This window comes from Dasypus novemcinctus, chromosome 2 (assembly GCF_030445035.2).
Source record: "Dasypus novemcinctus isolate mDasNov1 chromosome 2, mDasNov1.1.hap2, whole genome shotgun sequence".
Classification (NCBI taxonomy): domain Eukaryota; kingdom Metazoa; phylum Chordata; class Mammalia; order Cingulata; family Dasypodidae; genus Dasypus; species Dasypus novemcinctus.
This window is the reverse complement of record NC_080674.1, coordinates 85614732-85639585: the sequence shown is the minus strand read 5'-3', so window position 1 is coordinate 85639585 and position 24854 is coordinate 85614732. Positions and strand designations below refer to the sequence as shown.

Genomic DNA, 24854 nt, shown 5'->3' with positions numbered 1-24854 from the left:
TTATTATCTCACTCTCTAACCACAAACCCTTATTTCTTAGGACCGCTCACTTCTTTACTCTCATACAACTGTTCTTTGTTCTCATTCACACCTTCATTCCCTAGACTGAAGGGGTTCATCCTAGCTAGGCTAGGCCAGGTCACCAGCATCCTTGACCTCCCAAACAAGTATTTATTGAGAGCCTAGTACACAGTACATAAAAAAATACTCATTGTGTGATTGAATAAATGATTCCCCTTCCTCTACTTCTCCACATGTTTCCAGTACACTGATCCTTCAAATTTCTAAACCAATCTAAGCAGTTCAAGGCCTGTATCTAGACTGATATCACCACTCCAGGAGAAAGTTGTAGTACCATGCAGGTTATTGCCACAACAAAATTCTTCCTCTCCAACGCCCCATAGACTCCTAACACATTGTGTTCAGTACTCTTTTTGCCTGATAAAGATACTCTAAATCTAAATCTTTACTACTTTCCTTACTCCACTTCTTTTGTTAAGCACTCCCCACCATATCTGAATCTATAGTTAGTACTAGACTTGATAGGTATATGTCCAAGAGACAAATCTTTGGGCTGTTCATGTGCCATTTGGGCCCTGAATCTCAACAGAGTTGCAACACCTACTCTCCAGTTCATTGAACTCACCCAGGACAACTAACAAAGAGATGATGATGGACAATGCCCATCCCAAGGAACAGGGAGAGTCTACAACTGCAAGAAAGATGGTCCCATCCATCTGCCCCATGGAATCTAAGCCCCCTCTCAATTAGAGTCAGAGTGGACATCACCATCCCAGAATCCTCAGGATTGAGGAGTGAATGATGGACTAGAGTAGACTCACTGGTATTCTACTATTGAGTTATTGTTATTCTATCAGTGGAAGAACTTTTATCATTGATGAGGAGGCAGTGGCCACTGGAGGTTCTGAGGGTAGGGAGAGGGAAAAACAGGTGTAATGTGGAGTATTTTCGGGACATTGGAATTGTCCTGAATGATATTGCAATAATGGATACAGGCCATTATGTATTTTGTCATAACTTAACATAACATAAAATTGTGTGGGACAGAGAATAAACTATAATGTAAACTATAATCCACACTTAGTGGCAATGCTCCAAAATGTGATCATCGATTGTAACAAATGTGCCACACTAATGATGTATGCCACACTAATAATGGGGGTGGAGGAAATTTTTTTAAAAAAAAGAAGTATTTAGAATAACGGATTGAATCCACTGAGTTCTTTTAAATAGACACAGCATAATCTAGGAGACATGACTTCAAACCTTCACTCTAAATAAAATAATCACATAATCATAGGCAGATAAAAGACAATCCACTTTTATCATTGTACAAATATGAATTCTAAGATTCTGAAGAGTTTCTCCAATTCACCAGACCATTTTGAATGCAATTTGGGTTTTAAAAATGAAATTTTGAAAAATCATGAGTGTTCAATTTCATTCACATACCATTAACAGAAATGTTATATATTCTACATATAATCACTTGCATTAATCTAATTTTTTCATAAAATGAAATCATTGTGTAACCACAGAAGAAGGATCTATTGACATAGTAGCTTTCAATCAAAGTAAATTTAATTCTAAAGGACACATTCTCTAAATATTTCCTACAAACTAAATACAGAATTTTATGAACCCAAACAAACCAATGAACCATCTGATGTGAGCAAAAATAATCTGTAAACTGAGATTTGACCAAAGGGTGTATGCAGTATATACCTATAAATACAGAGTGGAGAATATGAACTAGAAAATCAAATAAACTTACTGTGACTGAACAAAGTTGCATGAAGACTTACACAAAGGCAGTTTAGATGTTCTTAAACACTAACTTAACTTTGCCTGGAGAACTGACCACAAATATTTTCCATTTAGCCACAAAAATGTGTGTCTGTGTGTGTGTGTATGTGTCTAGGGGTAGGGAGAGAATCAATTACAAGGAAAGGACAACATCAACTAATGAAAGCAGTAGATTTATTTCCCTTTCAGCTTTCAGCAGAATAGCAGTATCAAAAATTGCAAAATTTCTGAAAGACACATTATTACTGCCCCTATTTCATAAGTGGCAATGAAGCACGACAAGGGAAAGGCTTGATGAAGATCACGCAGCCTATTAGTGCTGGAAAGGGAATTGAATTCAGGTCACCTAACTGCGAGCCCAAGACTTTATTCTTATACTAACACTTGTACATTATGAAAAATGAAATAAGAGAAAGCCCCCAAAGCTCACTGAACTAAAGTCAACAGCTGTTCTACAGTCATTAGTTTAATGAGAAAATGTTACATTTCACAGGAAGTCTCTTTTCAAATTTCATGTAACATTTCCAGAAACCTGGCCTTCAGGCTTTGTCCTTTCTCTCTCCACAGGGTGAAATAGAATGCCTCTGACTCAAATGCCAGGAAGAAAGCCCTACCCCAGTGCCTTCTGGGCCGGGACTCTGGCCTCCACTCTGCCTTAGCATGATCGGCTAGCTGTCCTTGAGAGGACCAGCATCCCACACCAGCAGCACACGAGCAACGGGTCTGCTTTGGAGACTAACTTTATAAGTGACCACTGGAAACTAAATGTATATAGTATAGACACAATCTGAAGTGAAAACTATATTCCTATGGATTTCAAAAAATATATTCTTAGAGTACAAATTGTAAGTGCAGAACAATAAGAAAATACATTTGACATATTTCACAGGTTTAGCCCACTGGATTAGATTTGGCATGGGGAATTTGTTTGAGGATTCTAAAAAATTAGGAGACATCTTAGCGAAATAAAACAAAGTTTTGATTTAATGTACCTCATATGATAATGTGTCCATCCAGGGCCAAAATGAACATTTCAACATTTCAGTCAGCATCTTTTATCACATTGCCAATGGCTTTACCTTCACTTTGCTGATCTGTGCAGTAACTTCATTACGTTATCAGTTTTCATCACATCTTTAACAATTCCTTTCACAAATATATACTTAGTAAATACATGATATGCAAAAAATGTACAGACATTATCCCTGCTCACTAGAAGTTACAGTCTACCAAAGAAATTGATGTATTATGAATCATAATTGTTTAAAACAGAATGTGATTATTTCTCTGGGAAGTTTTAAATGAACTTACTTTTAAAGTTACTTTGTTCAACCCATTTTGTTTTCATAAGATGAATTTCCCATGTTTAAACTAAAAACTGGCTTTTAATTTATGTTACCTCTTAAAAATTCAGAGTTTTGCCCCTATTGATTCAGTTAACAACAAAAACAATACATCCAGTCTAACTCTTGAAAACCTCTAATCTTTCAGGTGCCAAATAAATGGTTTCTTTGTAAATAAAGTACACATCAAGTAGAGATCATTATATTGTTTACTGTTGAACAAGTTTTCTGCATTATTTCTCGGAATGAAACTTGAGTAGATAAAAACAACAGAGGAAGAATTTCACCCCATATTTTATAACCTGGAATCTTTTTAATATGAAACTGCCTATTCAATCAGAAAGGGCAAATTTTCAACATTATGGTCATCACTGCTAATATAATGCCCTATGTTTACTCTTATATAGAGATTGCCACAGTCTTCAATGTATAGTGTACTGCTATTTCCTTTGATTATATGATTTCAGGGCAGGCTAAATTAAATCAGATTTTAATTTCTTCATTCCATAAACATTAGTAGTATTACAACCCACATTAAAAAGTCAGTATACTATTACAACAATATCACTACATGATTAAATATTTCCTTCAGTTCAGTTATGCAACTCTCAGTGAAATTATAGAAATGGAATGTGTTTTATTAATATGTATGTGGCACCAATAAAGCTGCTTAAATATTAACTCAGTATTTGAGGTAGAACCTTACAACAGCAATAGGCATCTTACTTCAAAAGCACACGTGGTGCTTGCTTCGGCAGCACATGTACTAAAATTGGAATGATACAGAGAAGAGTAGCGTGGCCCTTGTGCAAGGATGACACACAAATTCATGAAGCACTCCATATTTTTAAATAAAATTTCATTTTTAAAAATATAAAATAAAATAAAATGTTAGCAATTTAAAAAAATGGCATGCATCCTCACCATTCCTGCATACGAATAATAAAATACAGTGATTGAAAGATCCAATTTTATAAGAGCCTGTTGGCTTTTAAATGACTGGTAGATCTTTTGTTGGTTTTTCAGGGTACAGACTTAAGGCCTCCCCCTAGCCCATTATTTTCTTTTTCAATATGGTTCATTTACCTAATGAAGAAAAATAACATAACACAATAATGAGCTGATTAAGGTTTCCCACTGAGCAGTGCAAGCTCAGTTTGAATTTCTGGTAAAATCCTTTTTATTTTAAATTTTCATAAAACATTAAGGAATGTTTTAGGCTGTGCTAATTGGTTATTCAAAATCTACATTTGCCAACTGGTGTTTTTATACCTTCAGGCTTAAGTGAAAATGAGACAAGAAGTCTCAGATGGAATTTTCCTGATGTTAGTGTATTTTCAATGTAAATTATTGTTACCAACATTTAAAGCCTAAAAACATTAATTCATAGTGTTATCAAAAATGTCCTTAATTTTAGTTACCTTGTAACTTAATGTAATATATCTATTTACCTATAAATTCTCCTTTCTATGGCTGACATCAACCATTTAATTACACAATTAAACCCATTACCTCTGGGAAACTTTTTGCATCTAACAAAATTGTACACACCCCTCACCCTATCTTCCTTGGTGGGGTCAGCTAGAATTGACAGGAAGACACTTGCATACAGTAAGAAAATATTTAATAAGCACCAATTACATGCTCAGCAATGGGGTTATTATAAAGAAAAGGAAAACGTGGTCAACGCCTTCAGGGGATCAACAGCTGGATGCAAGACTAACTACATAATTTGCTGACCTGATGCCAAATTAAAAAACGCAGTGCCCCTTGTTCGAAAATTAGCAAGAATTTTGGGACATGACAGCGAACTATTAAACCAAGTGCTGTTTCCTTCTGAGCACAGAGCCCTGTGTAATCGCACAAGTCACATGCACCAAGGGGACTCTGGCTATAGAGTCACTGAGAGGACACTTTTTGAGGGGATATTGTTGTAGAATTTGAGAGAGGTTCAATTATTTGCATATAGAAAGGCCAGGACTCAGGAATGATTTTGAGATGGAAAAGTAGTTTATTGACGGCCCGGACTCAGGAGCTCTCTGTTTCAAACCCAAGCACCGAATAAGATTTTTGAGTCCTTTTTATACAGAGAGGAAAGGCCAAATGGTCCTTTTGTTTCAGTTCTCAATAGGCTTGAATTAGCATATATCTTCCACATCCTAGGTAAGCTTTTAACATGGACTTCATACATCCTAGATAAGCTTTTAGCACATTTGGTTTGCATTTTCCCTGAATATTTAAAGTTTATAGACTTTGCATTGTTAAACTGTTTCCTGAGACTGGAGTCGTTGCCATGGTCACCAAGGGCAGGACTGCAGCCTCTCACCATCCCACACCCACAAGTCAGGACAGACAGTTTAGGTTAAGGTTCTCTCCGAAGAGACAAAGAGCCTCCCACCCATAGCCCACATCAGTATCACTGAAGTGGGGCTGGAAAGAAGACCTTTAAAATCTCTTCCAACCATAAGATACCAGGGAATTCAAGGTTCTAAGAAGTCTATGCAAGAGAATAAAACAAATACATATGAATATAACAGCAAGATGGGAGCTCTTAATTCCTGACCGTTTTGACAAATCTGACACAATGGGTGGTCTTTAAGAAAGGAAACCTATTGGCTCCTGGTTTTGAGGCTAGCAGAAGTCCAAAATTAAGGTGTCAGCAAAGCTATGCTTTCTCCCCAAAGACTGTGGTGCTCTGGGGCTGGCCTCATGTGGTCCTTGGAAACGTGGCTTTTCTGTTTGAATCTGTTCATTTCCCACTTATGGCACCTTCTTGTGGCTTTTTCTTTTAAAAGATCTCCAGTAAGAAAATTGAGAACCATCCTGATACAGTTGGCCACATCCTAACTAAAAATAACATATTCAAATGATTCTATTTACAATCCGTTCATACCCACAGGTATGCAGATTAACATGTTTTTTTCCTCCAATGTACATAATTCAACATACTACAACCTGAAAGGCAACATTGCAAATACAGGTTTCCAGTGCTGTGCAAAGGACCAAAATAATAGCATGGGGTGGGGTGTGAGGTGGTGGAATGCACTAGATCAGAAGGAGGATACGTATTTTTTTACTGGAATGGGCAGGAAATGCCCTCTGGAGTGAAACCTGGCCTTATCTTTGACTAAGGAGACAGGTTTAGCTACATTCACACTGGTTTACAACATGGTTTTTATTACTGGCAGGGATTTTTATTCCTGCATTCAAATCCTTTCTAAAACCCTTAAAATATTTGAATAACTCACAGCCTTCAAGATGGAAATTCAGAAATATTAAACTATAATGAAGTAAATATGAAGCAAAAAATCTATCATATGTTTCAGTGAAATTTCTGTTCACATAAACACTTCACAAAAACCAAATGCATCATAACTTGCTAGTCCCTTGAGACCAAGGTTGATGCCATTACATCTTACGTGGAATTTTTCAAATCAAATTTCCTCACTTCCTCTCTTTAGTTATATGAGATATAAAATACAGGCATCATTTCCTTTTGTCCATTATGTTCAATATCATTAAAATTTACCAGGGAGAAATAGCATTGCACTCCATCTTCCAACTGTTGAGTATACCTCTAAAATTTTTTGGTATTTTTTTTTTTAAAGATTTATTTTTTTTTTTATTTATTTAATTCCCCTCCCCTCCCCCGGTTGTCTGTTTTCTGTGTCTTTTTGCTGCGTCTTGTTTCTTTGTCTGCTTCTGTTGTTGTCAGCGGCACAGGAAGTGTGGGCAGCGCCATTCCTGGGCAGGCTGCACTTTCTTTCACGCTGGGCGGCTCTCCTTACGGGGCGTACTCCTTGCGCGTGGGGCTCCCCTACGCGGGGGACACCCCTGCGTGGCACGGCACTCCTTGCGCGCATCAGCACTGCGCATGGGCCAGCTCCACACGGGTCAAGGAGGCCCGGGGTTTGAACCACGGACCTCCCATGTGGTAGATGGACGCCCTAACCACTGGGCCAAAGTCCGTTTCCCAATTTTTGGTATTTTTTGAGAATCTTACCAAAACAAAAAGCCTATGATGCCTGTTTCTGTAAAAAAAAAAAAAGGAAAAGTCTCATAAGTGAAATATTTTCTTTTCCAGTCAGCAATGCTAAGACCTGTGGAAGTAATGTTAGATGCTTAAACGGTGGTGTGCTGCTAAATGTTTAAAAAACGTCTTTGGGAGGTGGCAGGGGCAGAGTCCTGATTTTAGCATTTGCTTACTTCAATTGTGTGAAAACAGCCCATCAGTGGGTAGATGGGAACTCTCTGTTACATGTGTGCAACTTTTCTGTAAATCTTAAACTGCTCTAAAAGAAAAGATTATTTTAAAAAACACCCTCTGTGCTGGGTTGAATTATGTATTCCAACAAACTCATGTTCTTCATCTTAATCCACTCTCCTGTGGGTATGAACTCATTATAAATAGGACCTTTAGAAGATGCTATTTTTAGCTAGGTATGGCAAATGGAACCAAGAAAGTCCTTAATCCAATTTATTGGAGGCCTTATAAAGGGAAACAGGAAGTCACAGAAACAAGAGAGGAGAGGACATTGCCAAGTGACAGGAGGCAGAAACACAAGCCAAGGACCCCAAGGGCTTCCAGCAGCCAGCACCAGAATCCTACAGACCCTGGGAGAGGGCAGAGCCTTACCAACACCTTGATTGGGACTTGTGCCATGAGTCAAAAAATACTTGTTGTTTAAGCAAACCAGTTTGTGGTATTTGTGATAGCAGCTCTAGCAAACCAAGACATGCTGCCCCCAAAGTCAATTTTAAGCAACTGACTTTGCTAAATGTGGAGGTGGATAATTACATCTGTAGGCTACCTCTTTCAGCCACAATCACATTTGTAAGCTAGCAGTATTAGTTATACTTATTATGAAGTATTACTGTCAACTCTATTCATTTCCACACATTTACAAGCCTTATTTAAAATTCTACATACATTAAGCATCAGCTTCCATTCTCAATCCACATTCAGTTTCCTAGGACAGGGATATGCACAACCAGCACCCAAGATGGTGAAAGGTGGCTCAAACATTGGAATAGGATCAGCAGCACGGCATTAGTGTCGATATGCCCAGATGGAGGCACTACGAGCAGACGCAAAATGTTGGCTATAGCTTGCAGAACTTATAAAGTAAAATACATACATGTAAAGGTCATCCCTGTTATCTGTTCATCAGTATCCAGACTGTAGTTCTTCTGACTTTTCTTTAGAAAGATTTGAAGAATTGATCATAGTATCCTACAGTTTGAAAATAACTTTACCTGCCAGTGTTTACCCAGCATCCCTAAAATAAATATCAACCAAAGCACTTGCTAAAAATAACAATAAACATTATTGGGCCCTACACAGGAATCTCAATCAAAGATGCTGGCAAAACTTAGAAATTGCAGAAAATTCTCATCATTATGTAAGATTGGAAAATGCTGATCAGCTTAATCTCCTGCTCAGTCAGGAATCTCCCTTATAATAGAACTAACATGTTATCAGCCAGTTGTTCTACCTTAGCCTCAAAGCTTCCACCAGTGAAGATGGTTGACTATTGGATTGTGGACAGATTTGGTTCAATTCTTCCCTCTACTACACACCAGCCACATGACTTAGAGAAATTTATTTAACCTGTTTGAGTCTTCATCTCATTTGCAAAATGGATGTATTAATAATAATTATAACTCCATGGAGTTGTTGTGCCATGTATAATGTCCTTAGCACAGGTCTGTCACAAAATAAGCACTCAGTATAAGCCAGTTAATACAATTCAGAGGATGATTTTCAGCCTTGGCTGAGTATGCACATCATCTGGAAGTTTTAAAAATTTCTTTAGATGGGACTGGGGCATCAATATTTTACGTGTCCCCAAGTTATTCCAGTGTGCAACTAATGTTGAGAAACACTGAATAACCAGCTAGCAAATCTACAAGACTACACACTGCAGGAGCTGAGTAGCTATGATCATTTCATTGTATTTCCTTTTCAAGAGGCACAATTACAACAATCATCATTAGTATTATCAACAAGCATATGTTAAACACCCACTGTGTGCAAGACAATAAAGGCCTCTTCTCTAGAAGATCTTCAAATCACCAGGAAGATGGTTATGTTGATAACTCTCCAAGCAGCTTGAGTTTTTTGTTTTTTTTCTTGTTTGTAGTTTCAGATTGTTAGATGATTTCTTGTCACGTCTGTGTTGTCTATGGTGCGGTGCGGTGCTCACTGAGTTTCATCTCCAGAGAAATCACTGAACGTAGATTTGCTCCAATGCAGGTAGCAAAGGGAAGGAAGAAAGAATTCTGAATAATTAGAAGGGATGAAGGGACAGTGAGCTCCCTTAGGTAAATTCTCCTGTCAAAGACAATGGAAGCAGTTCCTCCAACAAACGGGTCCCAAGATAACTAAGCAAGAAACCTCTTTCTGTCTGACACGTGACAACAGTCCAAAAAGAGCAATTCCATTTAGCACACAATTTTGTTCAAAGGCATTATTCTAATTTCACCCATTCCTAAATCTTAAGATATTCAAGATATGGCCTGTGGTTAAACCGCATGGCAATCATAATTACATTTAAATGGAAACTAAGATGCTCCATTTCTATCAGTTTTACTCAAAGCGTGCCTCTGCTTCTTCCCATATTCAACCCTCTGTGAATAAGTGGATTGAAAGCTCGTTTCATTTTTTTAAAATACCTTTATATCCTCAGACTGAATCAAAAGTCAACCTGCCATTATGTTTAAGTTACGGTAAGAGTAATTAGGGTGACCTAAAACCCCACAAACAATTTCATCTTAAGAAACATAGGTTTTTAACTTCTGCTCTCTGCCATAGCTGTCAATTTATATACAGAAAACACTAAAAGATAAATTAACTCAATAACTCCTTCAAAATGGTACTCATTCAAAGATGTATGGGTTGACATCCCACCCTCAAAAGAGAAGGACATGCTGCCAAATAAGTACTTTACAGGTGAGTAGTGCTGTTGTTTCCAGAAGCCTCTAAGAACCCAGCTTTTTTACAAATGTCACCTGGTTTAAGTGCCCTGTTAGATGAATTGGTTTTCATTTTATTTTGTTTCATGAACTTGTTTTCACATACAAGCAATAGATTTTTCACCCTTTCTAGAAGAAAATAATATTTTATAGCATAAAAGAAACACTCAGAAAGTTTAATAGCTTTTGATTTGGACCATGTTTGCAGGGGCAAATCAAAGCATAACAACAGGAATTTTGAGAATGTAGAAATCATTTTTATCACTAACAAAAATCAGGAGATCGAATGAGGGAAAGAAGGTAAGAGCAAGCTTTAGTGTCCTGATTTGTTCATATTTCATAAGAAGGGATCATTAGATATCGTTTAAAGTTGATAAATCAAGTAATTCAATTCAAGTACAGTATTTAAAGTTATAGATCTATGTTTTGATTTCACTTAACTTTTTAAAAATAGCTTCAATGCATGTAAAATATAATGATTCTGCTGAAATTTATATCTGTTTGACATAAATGCATAAGTATAATGTGTTTCTTATATGTATAATTATTTGATATTATATAGTATAAAAAATTATATATTCATATATGCATACACACATCATTTAAGCCACCAGGTGTATGAAGAAAATTCATCCATTAATTTTGACATCCCATTCCAATGTTTAATCTGCTATCCTAGTAAGAAGATCCTTCACAAGTCTTATTCTTCCACTTCCCCCATATTTATTCTATAACCATATTTTACTTTTAATACTAGCACTATTTCCAAAATGAAAACACCTGACATACGCAACTCAAATCTTAGAAATGTCAAGTCTATTTATATATTTAGGTAGTTGTTAAATGAAATAATGGACATATATACTGAGAAAATGTAAAAAGATTGGTACAAAAACAAAATAGAAATAAATGCCCTACTAATACATTAGCATAATATTTCTTCTTCCACACTTGTTGTTTTATGATTGTACTTAATAATTTTAATAAAGTAGCATATTATTATCCTTAAAATTAAATTAAAATTAATGAAGAAAGATACCTCTAGCGTTCATGAAGAGGTCAAAATAAAGGTGTAATTAACTGAAAAATAAAACAGCATGCCTGTAACTATAGCATTATATCAAGAATAACTTTTTTTATTAGTTAAAAGTTTTTGAAAGTCACTGCTGTATTTCAAGGAAAAAAACGAGTAACTCTTAAATAAATGTTATGGGATAAGAACAAATAAATATTTAGAACACAAAGGATAGTCTATAAAATGAGTATTAAGTTGAATTAATTCTACATAGCTAGAAAGTTACCAATTAGAGAAACTGAATTACAAAATGTCTCAAAGGTTTTTTTGGAGTGATTATCTGCACAGTCCAGTAGATCAAGTCTGCCATTCTCTGAGATAAGAGTCATGACATTCATTCCCTAAGTTCTCCCACTTTAAATTGGATCTTGGGACCTTGAGGCCAGCCTCCAGGTGATATTTAGAAACATTTGCCAATTCATTGTACCAAGATGCTCCTCTGTTTGTTATGTTTTTTTCTGCTCTTTCTGCCCAGCTCATACAGCTGGCTCTCTACCATAATTTACATATTCCATACCAAGGACTCATTTTATAATATTGGTTTTTGTGATGATTACTACTTTAACACCCTAAGAGATGACTAATTAAAATACTTCTGATCCTTTTTCTGCACATAAAAAAGTTATTACTAAAATTAAGGTAGATTTTTCAAAAGTTCCAAAAGAAAGAACTTACACTTTTAATTCAACCACTTATAGCCTATATCTACATTGTGCTGGCACAGCACTAAGACTTAAAGATGGAAAAATGTCTACTCAAAACAAACCTTATATCTAGCTGGGGATCCAAATAAGTAAGCAACAAAATTTACATATGATAGGATAACAACAACACTAGAATTTTGTTCCAGGTACCTTGAATAAGAGGGAATGCTTAGCTCTGCCTGGGAGGGTTTCCCATGCAAATTGACCTCTTCGTTCCATTTTTAAAAAGTGAAAAACAGTTCACAAGGGAGCAAGAGATGAAATTGAATTCCCAGTAAAAGGGAAATATAAACAATGAGTGTGTGTTCAGGAAACCTATAAAAAGGTTCTGCAATAGTAAAGTGTAACAATTGAGCATAGTTTGAGGGTGTGGGAGAGAAGCTGTGGAACTAGAGGCTAGAAAAAAGAAAGATAATTAAGGTCTTCAACTCAATTGTGCAGGGTTTGAACTTGTAGAGATGAGGAGCCAATGAAGGGTTTCAAACTTAAGATGAAGCTCTTGGATCAATCACTCTGGCAGCCAGTGTGGCAGGGAATTGGGAAGTGCACATTCAAATAAAGGGCAGACTGAGCAGTGAAGAGCCTATTCAAATAGTCCAGGCAATGCTTGACCACATCATGGAAAAAGACAATGACATTGGTAATGAAGTACAGAAGATGATTCATGAAGTACTTATGAAGTAAAAATAGTTAACTGGATATAAGAGTCAATCTTATTAAGACCAAAAATTTAAAGCTTTTGCCAATTCAGGAAGTGTTCATCTCTGTGAATCTATTACTCTCAAGTGTTCCTTGTTTTCCCGCAGCCATCGTGTGCCATATTAATTTTTGAGGGAAGAAGCACTAACAAGCAAATCCAAGAAAAGGAGGGGGTCCAAAAACACTGATAGAGGTTCCACTGACCGGTTTCATTGAAGCGCCTAAGATTTTGTGCCAAATTGTGTGTATGCACATATTTCTGAAAAAAACCACAGCTTCCATCAAATTCTCAAGGGGTCTACGATATAAAAAGAGTGAAAATTACTACTCTCTTGCAAGCTATTATCAAGTCTGGTCTGGTCTCATTGAAAATGCCTCAAATCATTCCTTTTTATTTATTTTTTCAACAAATCAATTTTATTGTTACATATTAGTAAAGCGTAAATCCATCCAAAGTGTACAATCAATGGCATTTGGTATAATCTCATATTTGTGCACTCATGACACCAATCATCCCCAAAGCACTTTCATTATTCTAATGATAATAATAAACCCAAAACAAACAAAATTCATCACTTCTCAATCTCTTCATGCCTCACCTGCCACACATAGCTGCTATTCTTTTTCCTTCCCTTTAGTATATTTGTATTCATATTTTGTAAAAACAGTCTTCTATATGCAATATCCCCCATGTTCATGTTTTACATGAGGTTTTACTATCTTATATAGTCCCATGTTACAGTTTTTAGCTTTCCTTCTAGTAATATACTTAATTAGACTTTCCCTTCAAAATCATTCTTTAAATTTCTGCTGCCATTCATCACCTAGTGACTAGATTACAATTTTTAATGGGTTACAAACTGTATGTTTTAAATCATTAGTTGTTTTTTCTTGCATAGCGAAGTACTTTGAGACTAGGCCTCAATATTTCTGAAGCTTTGATAAGAAGAAGCAAATTTCAATTAGCCATTACAATACCACTAAGAATCTACCTCCTGTAAGTTGATGAGTAAAAGAGGGAATTTGACTTTGAAGCAAAAAAAATTTTTTATCTGGAAGGAATCACTTTCATGAGCCCTCTTGCTCAGATACCCAGTTACTGAAGTTGGGTTATTCTAGACTCTGGAGATGTAATCTAACAGAACATACTTCCATGGGGGGTTAGATGTTCTTTTTACTGATGTGGAAAGCTATTTAAAGATCCCAGTATGGAGGAGGTGGGTAACACTCCTACATTTTCCACCCTATTTAGTGATACATTTTGATGTATTCTACTCTGCCTGGGCATAATCTCACTATAATAGTCATCACACATATGCTCATATTAAACCTTTCCTAGATTGAGTTCTTCCACAGCAAGGACTGTGGATCTTTGCTCATTTCTGGAACCTTAATATAATTGTCTTGCACATTGTTAAGAACAATGAAAAAGTACGTCCAGTAAATAAATAAATGCCTGGAAATAAAAATATTTCATAAAAGTGTAGCAGAGAAATCTGAATGATGAAGAGGGTGCAGTGCCTCTTGATATTAGAGGAACTCAATCAATATTTACAAAGTTGTGAACTTCCAGGACTATAATAAGAATCCTTTTCAGACCTGGATGGATTTCTCCATTTCCTGTTCACTGTTAGAGGCCTTCAAAACAAAGATCCTCAAAGTGACTGCTTTGATTCATGATACTCTTTGGAGAGCTCACAGTTTGAGCGACATAAAATGAAGTCATTTTATTATAAAGAAAACAATATCCTGAGAGTGAGAGTTGTTAAAAACTGGAATGGTAACTAAGAAAATTGTTCTAATACTTTCTTTAATCACTAATACTGTTTTTAATCTATTTTCATTAATTAGAGTATGATCCTGCCTGATGCCATGGTTTTCTCTCAGGTTTTTCCATGGTCTCTGATCCTACGGGGACAGAAGATTCATTCCAGCCTTACACTCAGATGACTAGTATGGCTCTGAACCAAAATGTTCTTCTTTTCAAAAAGAAAATGTAGCCACACTTATTTTTCATGATACCATCCCACACAAATCACTAAATCAACAATATCAAAATATTCCTGAACCAGGAACAGGTTCTCAGAAATGAAGTTTGGTGAGGCTTGATGGGAATCATCACTGCTTTCTTACTCAGCATCTCTGTTTCACGAATGCATATGCAGGAAGACACAGAATGATTACCATTACATCTAAAATGAATACAAAAGGGAAATGAGGGTGAATGCTAGAAAAAAATCAATCTAAGGAAATGAGGGCTTTGACAGCACAGTCCCATGTATCTGGTAATGAAACAGCATTTGAAGACCACTGGCAATGTTCAAAGCTTTTTGTCCTTCATCAGTCTCTGCCAAGGGACACAGCTATAAACATTTAATTATAAAGCTACATGGAGCAGAGAGAGAGAGCCTCTGGAATTTGCTTCCTGGTATTAGAACTGGAGAATGAACTTAAAAATAGGGGATTTTAGAGAATGTTAGAGAATATTAGAAATATGCATTGTGGTTTTGAGAAAGAAAAAGATTAAGGAACATTCAAGAAAGCAGAGAATTTTCTGCATTATTTTAAAAAATAGCAGATAAGAGCTAGGAATTTCAAGGAGTAAGAATACCCATTTAGTAATGCGTATTCTCTGTTAAAAACCTGGCCAAAATTCCTTGAGGGCAGGGAGTAATTTTTCTATATCTCTAATCATCTCAGGGTTAATAGAGTATCTTGTAGAGGAGACATTTGTTGGTTAAGTATGTGAATAAATTAAGAACCAAGGGTTCAAAGCAAAGTAGCAGCTCACAAAGACAATATTGACATAGATAATGAAACCAAATGATTCTCATATTAAAATGTTACCATTTTATAAAACTATTTCAAGGATAACACTCATCCAACGAATATTCTCCTTTATAGGGTAAGACCTATGCCAGCAGAGAGGCAGATTTACAATGAGATAATGAAGCATAGTTTTTGAACCTTCTCATTAGTACCGACATCTTCCATAGCCCTTGGAGGTGTTCTAGTCATGTGTTCACATAACCCTTTGAATTTTTTTTTTATGTTTACAAACATAAGATGCTTTACACGTAATGGTTTCTTTCTCTTACTACTTCCACTCTGTCCCACTTCCTTTCATGTGGGGTAGCATTGGAGAGATCATGGGGATTTGGGGGGGTCGTTAAGGAGATGCTGAATAAAGACGTGTTTAGTTTGAATTTAATGAGTTACATAGTTCCAGTTGCTTCTCTAGATTAAGTTATTGGTTATGGTATTGGAATATGATTAGGTTATTGCTGGCCATATCCATACAGGAATGGTTGTCAGGAACACCTTACCCAAATTAGGCCACTCACCCAGTTTAATGGCATGAAGATGTAGGGCCAAAGTCAACTCATGATACGAACTTGTACTCTAATACCACACAGTAAGTATGGAGGTGGAGGAAGGATAAGGAGGTTTAAAATGAATTGGACCGGAGGAAATTCTTCCAAATCATATATTTCACATATCCAAGATACTTGATATTTTCCTAAACTTTATAGAAATCTCAAAAATGCATATAACATTATCAGTAGATGGCTGTGAAGATGAAAGAAACATTTTAAATTTTTCAACAAAAAAAGCAATTTTCAATGAACCATTTGATGAAAGGTTGAACTCTATTCTTTCCACAAAAGGTGATTGTTTTAATTTGCTAAAGGCTGTCAATGCAAAAATACCAGAAATGGGTTGGCTTTTATATTGGGAGAAACCTTACAGGTTTTTTTAAAAGGTAAAATCTTCCAGCTCTGAGTCTCAGAAAATATCCAAATCAAGGCATCATCAGAGATGCTGTCTCACCAAGTTGCAGCTAAAGGCAATCAGGCACATGGCATCATCACAAGATACTTTTTCTCAGGGCTCAACTGGGAGTGATCAAGCACATGGCAGGACATAATGGCAGCCCATTCATCTCTCTCCTTCTCCTCTGGGCCCGTGTCTTTCAGCTTGGAGCTGCTCCATGGGCCTACCCTCTTGGGGGCCTCATTGCTTCAGCTCCAGCCTGCTCCACTTATTCCAGCCTCTGGCCCCTCTCTTAGTCACTCAGGGTTTCTCTGCCTTTCTGCAGCTGTAGATGAGCCTGGAGTACTCTCTCATGAGGCAGGGTAAAATGGTAGCTCTCCTTCTCTGGGTTCTGCTTAGATAAGACTCCTGTGAAAGGATTAGGATCAACCCTGGGTCAGCTTAACTGAAGTAATCTAAACAAAAGTGATCTAATCAAAAGGTTCCTTAACTGAATCTAACAAAAATGCCCCACATACTTTACAGGCACAGGAATTGGTTAGCTTAAGAACATAATTTCCTAGGGTCCACAAAAGACTAAAACCAGCACAATCATATTAGAAAATTATTATCCTATAGAGAGGTGGTCAAGGATAGGCATACTCAAAAAAGTAGGGAACAAAATTTATAGTGGAAGTTAACAAAATATTAATTTTTAGTTTTGTGGTGTTTGTGGTATTTTGTTTTTTATATTTGTAACTTGATTTATTTTTCATTATAAATATATTACATATTCACATTTGAATCTAATTATGTATTTTTGATGTTGTATTCAATTTCTTAAAGAGGACCCCCAAATTTGTATATGCTTCAGGCCTTGTAAAATCTATAATTAGGCCCTAACTAGCAAAAGTAATCAGTTTCCTTGTTGGAAATTAGTTATTGGTGGGATAATAAAGGTTTTGCTTATATCATGAGACAATGTTGGAATTAGGAAACCATTATTACAGCCACATGGGATGGGGTCTCTGAAAGTTAGAGATTCTCTTTGAGAGACTGCATTGTCTAAATCAACTGAATACTGAAAAATTGTTTAAAAGTGTTCTAAGACCAAGATGAGTAGCACTGAATATTTTATGGCAGAGATAATCACTACATCTTTAATTTTTTAAATAGTAACTACAAGTATTTCTTTATACCTTCCATGATTTCAAGTTACTTTTCATATTCTAATTTATAGCTCCTTGGGGGTAGTAACAGGTCTTATTTTAGAATAGTAGATTAAGGTCTGGAACCCAGTAGGTGCCCAATAAATTGTTACTGAGCAAATCAAGGACTGTATTTACTCCTTTTTTTTAAATTTCTCTCTCCTCCCCACCCCCTCCAGTTGTCTACTCTCTGTGTCCATTCACTGTGTGTTCTTCTGTCACCACTTCCATCCTTATCAGCAGCACCGGAAATCTGAGTTTCCTTTTTTGTTGCGTCATCTTGTTGTGTCAGCTCTCCATGTGTGCGGCACCATTCCTGGGCATGCTGCACTTTCTTTCGCACTGGGCGGCTCTCCTTATAGGGTGCACTCTTTGCATGTGGGGCTCCCCTATGCGGGGGGCACCCCTGTGTGGCAGGGCACTCATTGCGTGCATCAGCACTGCACAGGGGCCAGCTCCACACGGGTCAAGGAGGCCTGGGGTTTGAATGGCAGACCTCCCATGTCGTAGGCAGATGCACTATTCATTGGGCCAAGTTCGCTTCCCTGTATTTACTCCTATGACAAGTTTTTCCCCCACAAGATGGCTCCCTCTTCTGTTTGCCTGTTGTTTTTGCTCATTGTTTTACACTCATTATCTGCTTGTTATTTTTTGCTCATTGTTTGCTCATTATTTTTTCTTTAGAGGGCAAGGGAAACTGAACCCAGGACCTCCCATGTGGAAGGCAGGTGTTCAACTGCTTGACCCACATCTACTCCCTGCTTGCTTGTTTCTGCTCATTGTCTGCTCATTACTTTGTTCATTGTCTGATTGTTGTTTTTTCTTGTCCGTTTTTTCCCTTAGGAGGCACTGGGAAGTGAACCCGAGACCTCCCTTATGGCATGCAGACACTCAATTGCTTGAGCCACATCCACTCCCTCCTATGACTAATTTTTAATTCAGAATGATTATCCTCAGAAAACCAATGAGAAATCTGAGATGCAGAATGTTTGCTCTATTTCACCCAAATAACAAGTGTCAGGAGAGGATTCGAAATTTCAAAATCTGCAGGTTTTCATCTATATTGCACCAGTAATTCTACAAAAGTAAATAAAACCTACAACTAGCTTCAGTATAGGCTCTTTCAGGGGGGACTCAATTAACATTAACAGAAAAAAATTATTGTTTCAAAACATTTTAATTAATCCCTATTTGTTACAACTGCCATTAGAGTTAAGAGTAGCAGGGTGCCTAAGTGGTTTCAGCATTACATTCAAGTAGAAATAAATTTGTCTAATTTAAATTTTATTGACTTGGGGACTTTAAATTTGAAAAAGAAAACATTTCTAACCATCTGAACTTTCATTTCACTTAGAAAAACATTCATCCAATTGACACACAGTTGACACTTCCAGCAATTAAATCCTACATTTAATATTGCCAGTCCCTGTCAGAAGATAACTATTGTCCTTTACTAGGCTCAAATGACCATTTGCTTTTTACCAAATAGCAGACATTAGTAGGATTGACTCACTCAGCCAGCTATGCTCAATTTTTCAAAAGGAAAAGGGCATCCATGTGGGTGAGGGAACAGCCTATTTTGTAGACCTTCGATAATGCCTGACATCTTATAAAATTTCAAAAAGAGTTCAGAATTTTTAAAAATAGCAGTTGACATAGGTTGCCTGTTTTTCAAAAGTGAAACAAAAATACAGAGAAATCTCCTGCTAACGGCCACTAGAAATTCTTGGAAAATGCTTGTTGCAAACACTCCAATGAAGCGGTCAAATACGTGCCACCAATAATTGCATGTATTCGGAGAGGGAGGCAGAGGTGGTGGTTTTTCCAATCCTGCTCATAATATCTAAGTAACTCATCTTAAAGATAATTGGAAATGAAAAAGTCTTGAAAATAATTTCTTAAAGAACTCAACCCCTTTTAAATGCAGCCTTGGAGTACCGACAATGGAGCCTGCACACTTCAGAACAAGGTAACAGGCTGCTGAATGATTCAGAAAGGGATGCTCACACTCCAATTTACCAAACACACAGCTTGCTTATTTTCAGCCATGCATTGGTTTTCAAGTCTGAGTTTTAGGGAGAAAACTGAAAATTCAAGGGTTGGAACAGATGTTCCTCATCTTGAAGGCTCTGCCCAGATGCTGCCACTTAAATAGAGGAAACAAGCAGATAATTCAATAACTCTGGGAAATTGAGGGTTTGATATGGGGCCATAAAATGCTTGATAATCTCGGATTATCATCCTTGTCAATTGCGCTGATGCCAGATCCCACCAACCTTTGAGCATTCCCCATACAGGCACTGCTGCCAATAACACCAACCTCTGCAAAAAGAAGCTCCAAAATTATGAGCTCACAACTCTGGTAAGGAACAAGTTTAACCCTCTTCATATGTAGCAGTGGCGGTGGTGGTGGTGGTTGGATGGGGGGCCGGGGGAGCCTGTCAATGTATTTAATATGCATTTGATTTTAGTTATATAGAAAAATGTAAGAGAAAGCTGTTTATTCTGCACATCTTTTTTTCTTATTCAGGAGGGTAAGTGGTTTCTATGCTCTGCTTAGGGATTGAATGAGCGAAATAAGCTGTAGGAAAAGAGACAATCCAAGGAGATGTTTTATAATGGTGTCTGACTGCCCATGGAGAAAGCAGGGCAGAGAAGGTGGTACAAATGGACTGAAGAAAATGAAGAAATTCTCCCCCATATGAGTCTCTCTGATCCTAGTTTCCCTAGCTTCTGTCAGCCCCCTCCTGTTCCTTCTAATAGTTCTCTCTCCCCCAAATGCCCCTTTCCAAATCATCAGATATTATAATCTAAAGATTTCAAGAATTTCATCTGAATTGTCTGCTGCTAAAGCTGTCATGTTAGATTCCTGGATTCATATAACATGTACCTCCATACTCCATGTGGCAGATATTGTGGTTTTTTTCTTTAGCAAACTTTCCAACCCTCTTCTAGCTTGCCTTCCTGGATGCACTAGCTTGAAGGCTAAAGTCTAGATTTCCTAGACTCCTTTGCAGCTAAGATTCCAGACATAGCAGGTTTTGCCATTCACATGCACTCCCATGAGACTCTAAATCTAAGTTTGACTACATAAAAGAGGGGCAGAATATATTACCTGCATGTTTGTGATGCAGATAGTTGCCTAGGCTCTCATGGGGCAGAAGTTGACAGCTCTTTTTGAAGTGTGATCTATTCCTTTTACAGCCAAATTCTGCTATATAGCTTGGGAAGCCTGTGGTATCTGTTTTGTCTACTCTACCAAGGACTGTGTAACCTTAATTCATCCCTTGAGTTTAAACCAGCTAGAGTGGACTTTATTTTCTGCAGCTAAGGGTCTGACCAATACATTCTTACTCCATTTCACTGTAGGTCCAAGAAGAAGGAAGGAGAAATAAGTCAGTGCTGAGGGGAGAAAACCTGTCCATTGAAATGTACTTTTCTCTCAGACATTCTATGTTGATGAGATTACTAGGCAATAAATCTGTACAACTGTTGGTGTCAGCATCTTAATTCCCAAACTAGATTGCACTAAATTCATAGCAATCTATCATTCAAGCTACTAGGTCATATTGATTCAGAGAAATGTTTTATTCTAAAATATTATTTGTTTATGTTGCCTTGACAAGTACATTTAGTGGACTTTTCCACACATGGTCCTCTCAGGACACAGATTATTAGAAATGCTACCAGATTTATTGGTTTTTCCACGCTCTAAAACACATCCTTGTATTCTAGGTCACTTGAGACTTAAGAGTCCTAGGAGCTTGCTTGCTGAAATATAGTAGAAGATGTTGTTTGAGGAACTATGGAATACATTATTTTATTCAGAATGATCCTACACTATTATTTTTTTTATCTGGAATGTAAAAAAAAGTATAAACCACACAAAAATCTTTATTATATGGAACAAAGGAAAATGGAAAATCTTGATTAAAATTCCCTCCATACACAGGTTCTCATTAATCGCTGTAGAGGCTTGGGACTATGTACCCCAGAGAAGCATGTTCTTAAGCCTAATCCATTCCTGTGGATGTGAACTATTATATAGGACCTTTATGAGGCTACTTCAGTTAATGTGTGGCCCAACTGAATGAAGATGAGCCTCAATCCTATTATTAGAGTCTTATAGAGAAGGTCTAAGAGGAGAGAGACACATGGCATAGCCAGAAGCTAGAAGTCAACGCAACTGAGAAACCAGGGGAGGCCACCCTGTGTGATAGAAAGAATCTATCAGCAACCAGCCCCAGAACACCACAGCTTCTGGAGAAAGCATTGCCGTGATGATGTCTCAATTTTGTACTTCTACCTCGAAACCGTGAGCCAATAAACCCCCGTTGTTTAAGCCTACCCATTGCCTGGTATTTGCTTTAGAAGCCAGGAAACTAAAACAGTCACCCAATAAGTGTTATTCAAAAAGAGTCGCAGTTTATTATGATTATTAAATTCTCATTGACTGGGTTTTCCTATTCCCTTCAACATGTCATCCACGCTAACTTCAAACTGTGCTTCTGGTACATGCAGATATGAACTGTTGAGAGATAGTCAATATATAATCAGTGTTCCAAACTCCCTGAACAGTGAAATCACCAAAAATGATAATAAACTTTAAATTTTGAAAAAATTAAAACATAAGAGAAATGCAAATGGTAGTTTTTCCTTATGAAGAAGATAACATAATTGCAAACACATTTAAAATTCTATTTTCTACCTGTCCTCATGTATACTGAGAAACATAACATGGTATTTAATGGGCCAAAAAATGATTGAGAGCTCTGAAAATGAAATTTTCTTGTATAAGAACACATTTGAAATAAAAATAAGTGGATCAGACACAGTTTCTCTGAATATGTTTTATTAGCTGACAGGTTATCCATCAAAATAGCCTGAGCATAAGAAGGAAAACATGAAAGAAATGGAAACAGAATCCCAAAAATCTTTTGAGAAAAATATGAGGAAGTTAAGTGCATAAAAATCATCATCTAAGCAAAGATTATAAAATTGAAAAAGGAGAGGACCATAAGGAGATTTTTTTTAAAGTAAAAAATTTTAAGGAGAGTATAAGGTCATATTCTTTTGATTCCTGTTAAAACAATCTATTTTTAAGTGACCCTTTAGTTGGCAAAGAGCCTTGAACAATTATTAACACAACGTAATATTAATCATGATAACAAACACATCTCTGATTGTTTACGATGCTCTGGGCCCCGTTAGGTGCTTCAGGCATATAATCTCACTTAATCCTCACAATACTTCAAAGAGGTAAGTATAATTTTAATCTCCATTTTGTATCCGAGAGAGTTGAGAAGAAGAGAGTTTAAGGAAGTTACTGACAGTCCTACAAGTAAAAAGGGGACATGAACCCCAGGCTTCCCACACAAAACTTGGTACTCTTTACTTCTCTACCAAACTATTTCCCAAATTTTCCATGGTATTTTAATTTAAAACTAAAGCTGTGTTGTACCAAAGAGACACATTCACCTATATAACTGTTCTTAGGTCCTGATAAAGAAACATATCCAAACACCAAACAGATAAGAACTGAATTGTGCATCCATTAATGTATCAGAGAGGACATGTAGGTTATAAAATAAACAACCCAAATTTAAGAAAGGAAATACAAAGGTGCTTAATGGATCAAGGGCTCAATGGCTTAGGTAGCCAAGAAATCCAAGTGTTGATGCCTTTCAGGCCCAGTTCCATGCAAGAGGCCTGGCAATAGAACCAGGCACCAAGTCCTCTGCAGTGGTTCCAATCACAGGCAGGCTCTGTCTGGTGGTAGCAAGATGGTTGAAGCAGTTTCAGCCACTCAGCCTTTCAAATGTGAGTCAAGCTAGAAAAAGGGAACATTTCTTCCTGCACACTCAACAGAAATACTAGGAGTAGCAATGTTTGAATTGAGTCACAAAGCTTGAACCACGCAGAGACCATCAGTGTGTCCAAGTTGAGTTAGGCTGAGGTCTCACACTGCCCTCCTAGAATCAGCAAGTGGGACTCACAATGTAACAAGATCAAGGAATAACAAGAAGGGAGTTCCCCAAATAAAACTCAGGGGTAGCAACTGTAAGGGAAAAATGGATGTTTGCTGGCCATGAAACCATAGTGGTCAAATATCTTACTCTTCTAGCACACAGTCAAATATCTACTCTTCTGACCACAGACAAGGCACCAAACATTTCTCCAGGCCTCATTTTCTTCATCTCTAAGATGAAGAGGTTGAACTAAATGATTGTCTAATACCCTGCTTCCATCTTGAAGTTCTTTGCAAAGTCCTAAATATAATAGTAAATACTATTTTTTGGCAAACCTTGATCTTTGTATCTGGCCTCCTCTTCCTTTTAAGGCCTGCCCACCAGGTTCTCAGCTCTCTCATGTTATTCCAGGTCTGCCTAAAACCAAGACTCCTGACAGTATCATATACACCATTCAGACTTTTCTCAGCCCGTAACTCTCACCTTCCACAAAACTGATCTTCTCATTTGCCTCTTCTAGGTAATTTGTAAATATGCATGTGAAGGTGTTTGTGTGTAGGAGGGGAGATCACTATATCTATCACATAGTAACTTTAGAGAATACTTTTAATGAAAGTGGGTTATCATAAGTGCTATTGGACTAATGAATTACCACTCCCTGCTAACATGATGGCATTCAATAAAGGCTTCCTGTGGACAACGGCTTAACTCCAAGACTACCTCTATTCTGGCATTTGCAGTGAGTATGTTTCAGGATATTTAAATTCAGCCTCTTACTCTGTCTTTAGGTAAAAAGAAGTCCTTGTTATGCAGTGTTAAAATCCATGCCCCCAAAATCAGATTAATATAAAGTTCTTTGAGTCAATAAGTTCTTTATGGGCAGGGATTCTATCTTATTCATCTTCACATATCCTAATGTCTAGCACATAGTCAGAAGTTAATTAATGTGAGATAAATACTGCAGCCTACTCTCCAGGAATTGTCAACCTATAGAGTCAACCTAGTAAGCAACTTTAAAGTTCCTATAATTTAGAATCCAATTATTAATTCATTCAGTAAAAAGTTTTGAATACTAACAAGTGCCAGAGAGTTCTAGTACTAAAGATACAATGATGAACAAAACAGACAAAATCCTGTTCTCATAGAGTTTACATTCCATTGGCAAGACAGAGAAGAAATCAGTAACTAATTGTTAAAATATCCACGGCTGATAATAGCTAGAAGGAATATAAAGCAGGGAAACGGAATAGAGAAGGATAGAGAGAGTAGAAAGGGTGTCTAGAGCTGCATCTCTAATTAGG

At 37.0% G+C, this 24854-nt stretch overlaps 1 non-coding gene across 1 annotated transcript; it reads left to right on the top strand.

Moving 5' to 3' along the window:
• The first annotated feature begins 3912 nt into the window (after positions 1-3912).
• On the top strand, positions 3913-4019 carry LOC111760175 (U6 spliceosomal RNA). Its single transcript, XR_002793939.1, has one exon. It is a non-coding gene; the product is annotated as a U6 spliceosomal RNA (small nuclear RNA).
• The last annotated feature ends 20835 nt before the right edge of the window (positions 4020-24854 follow it).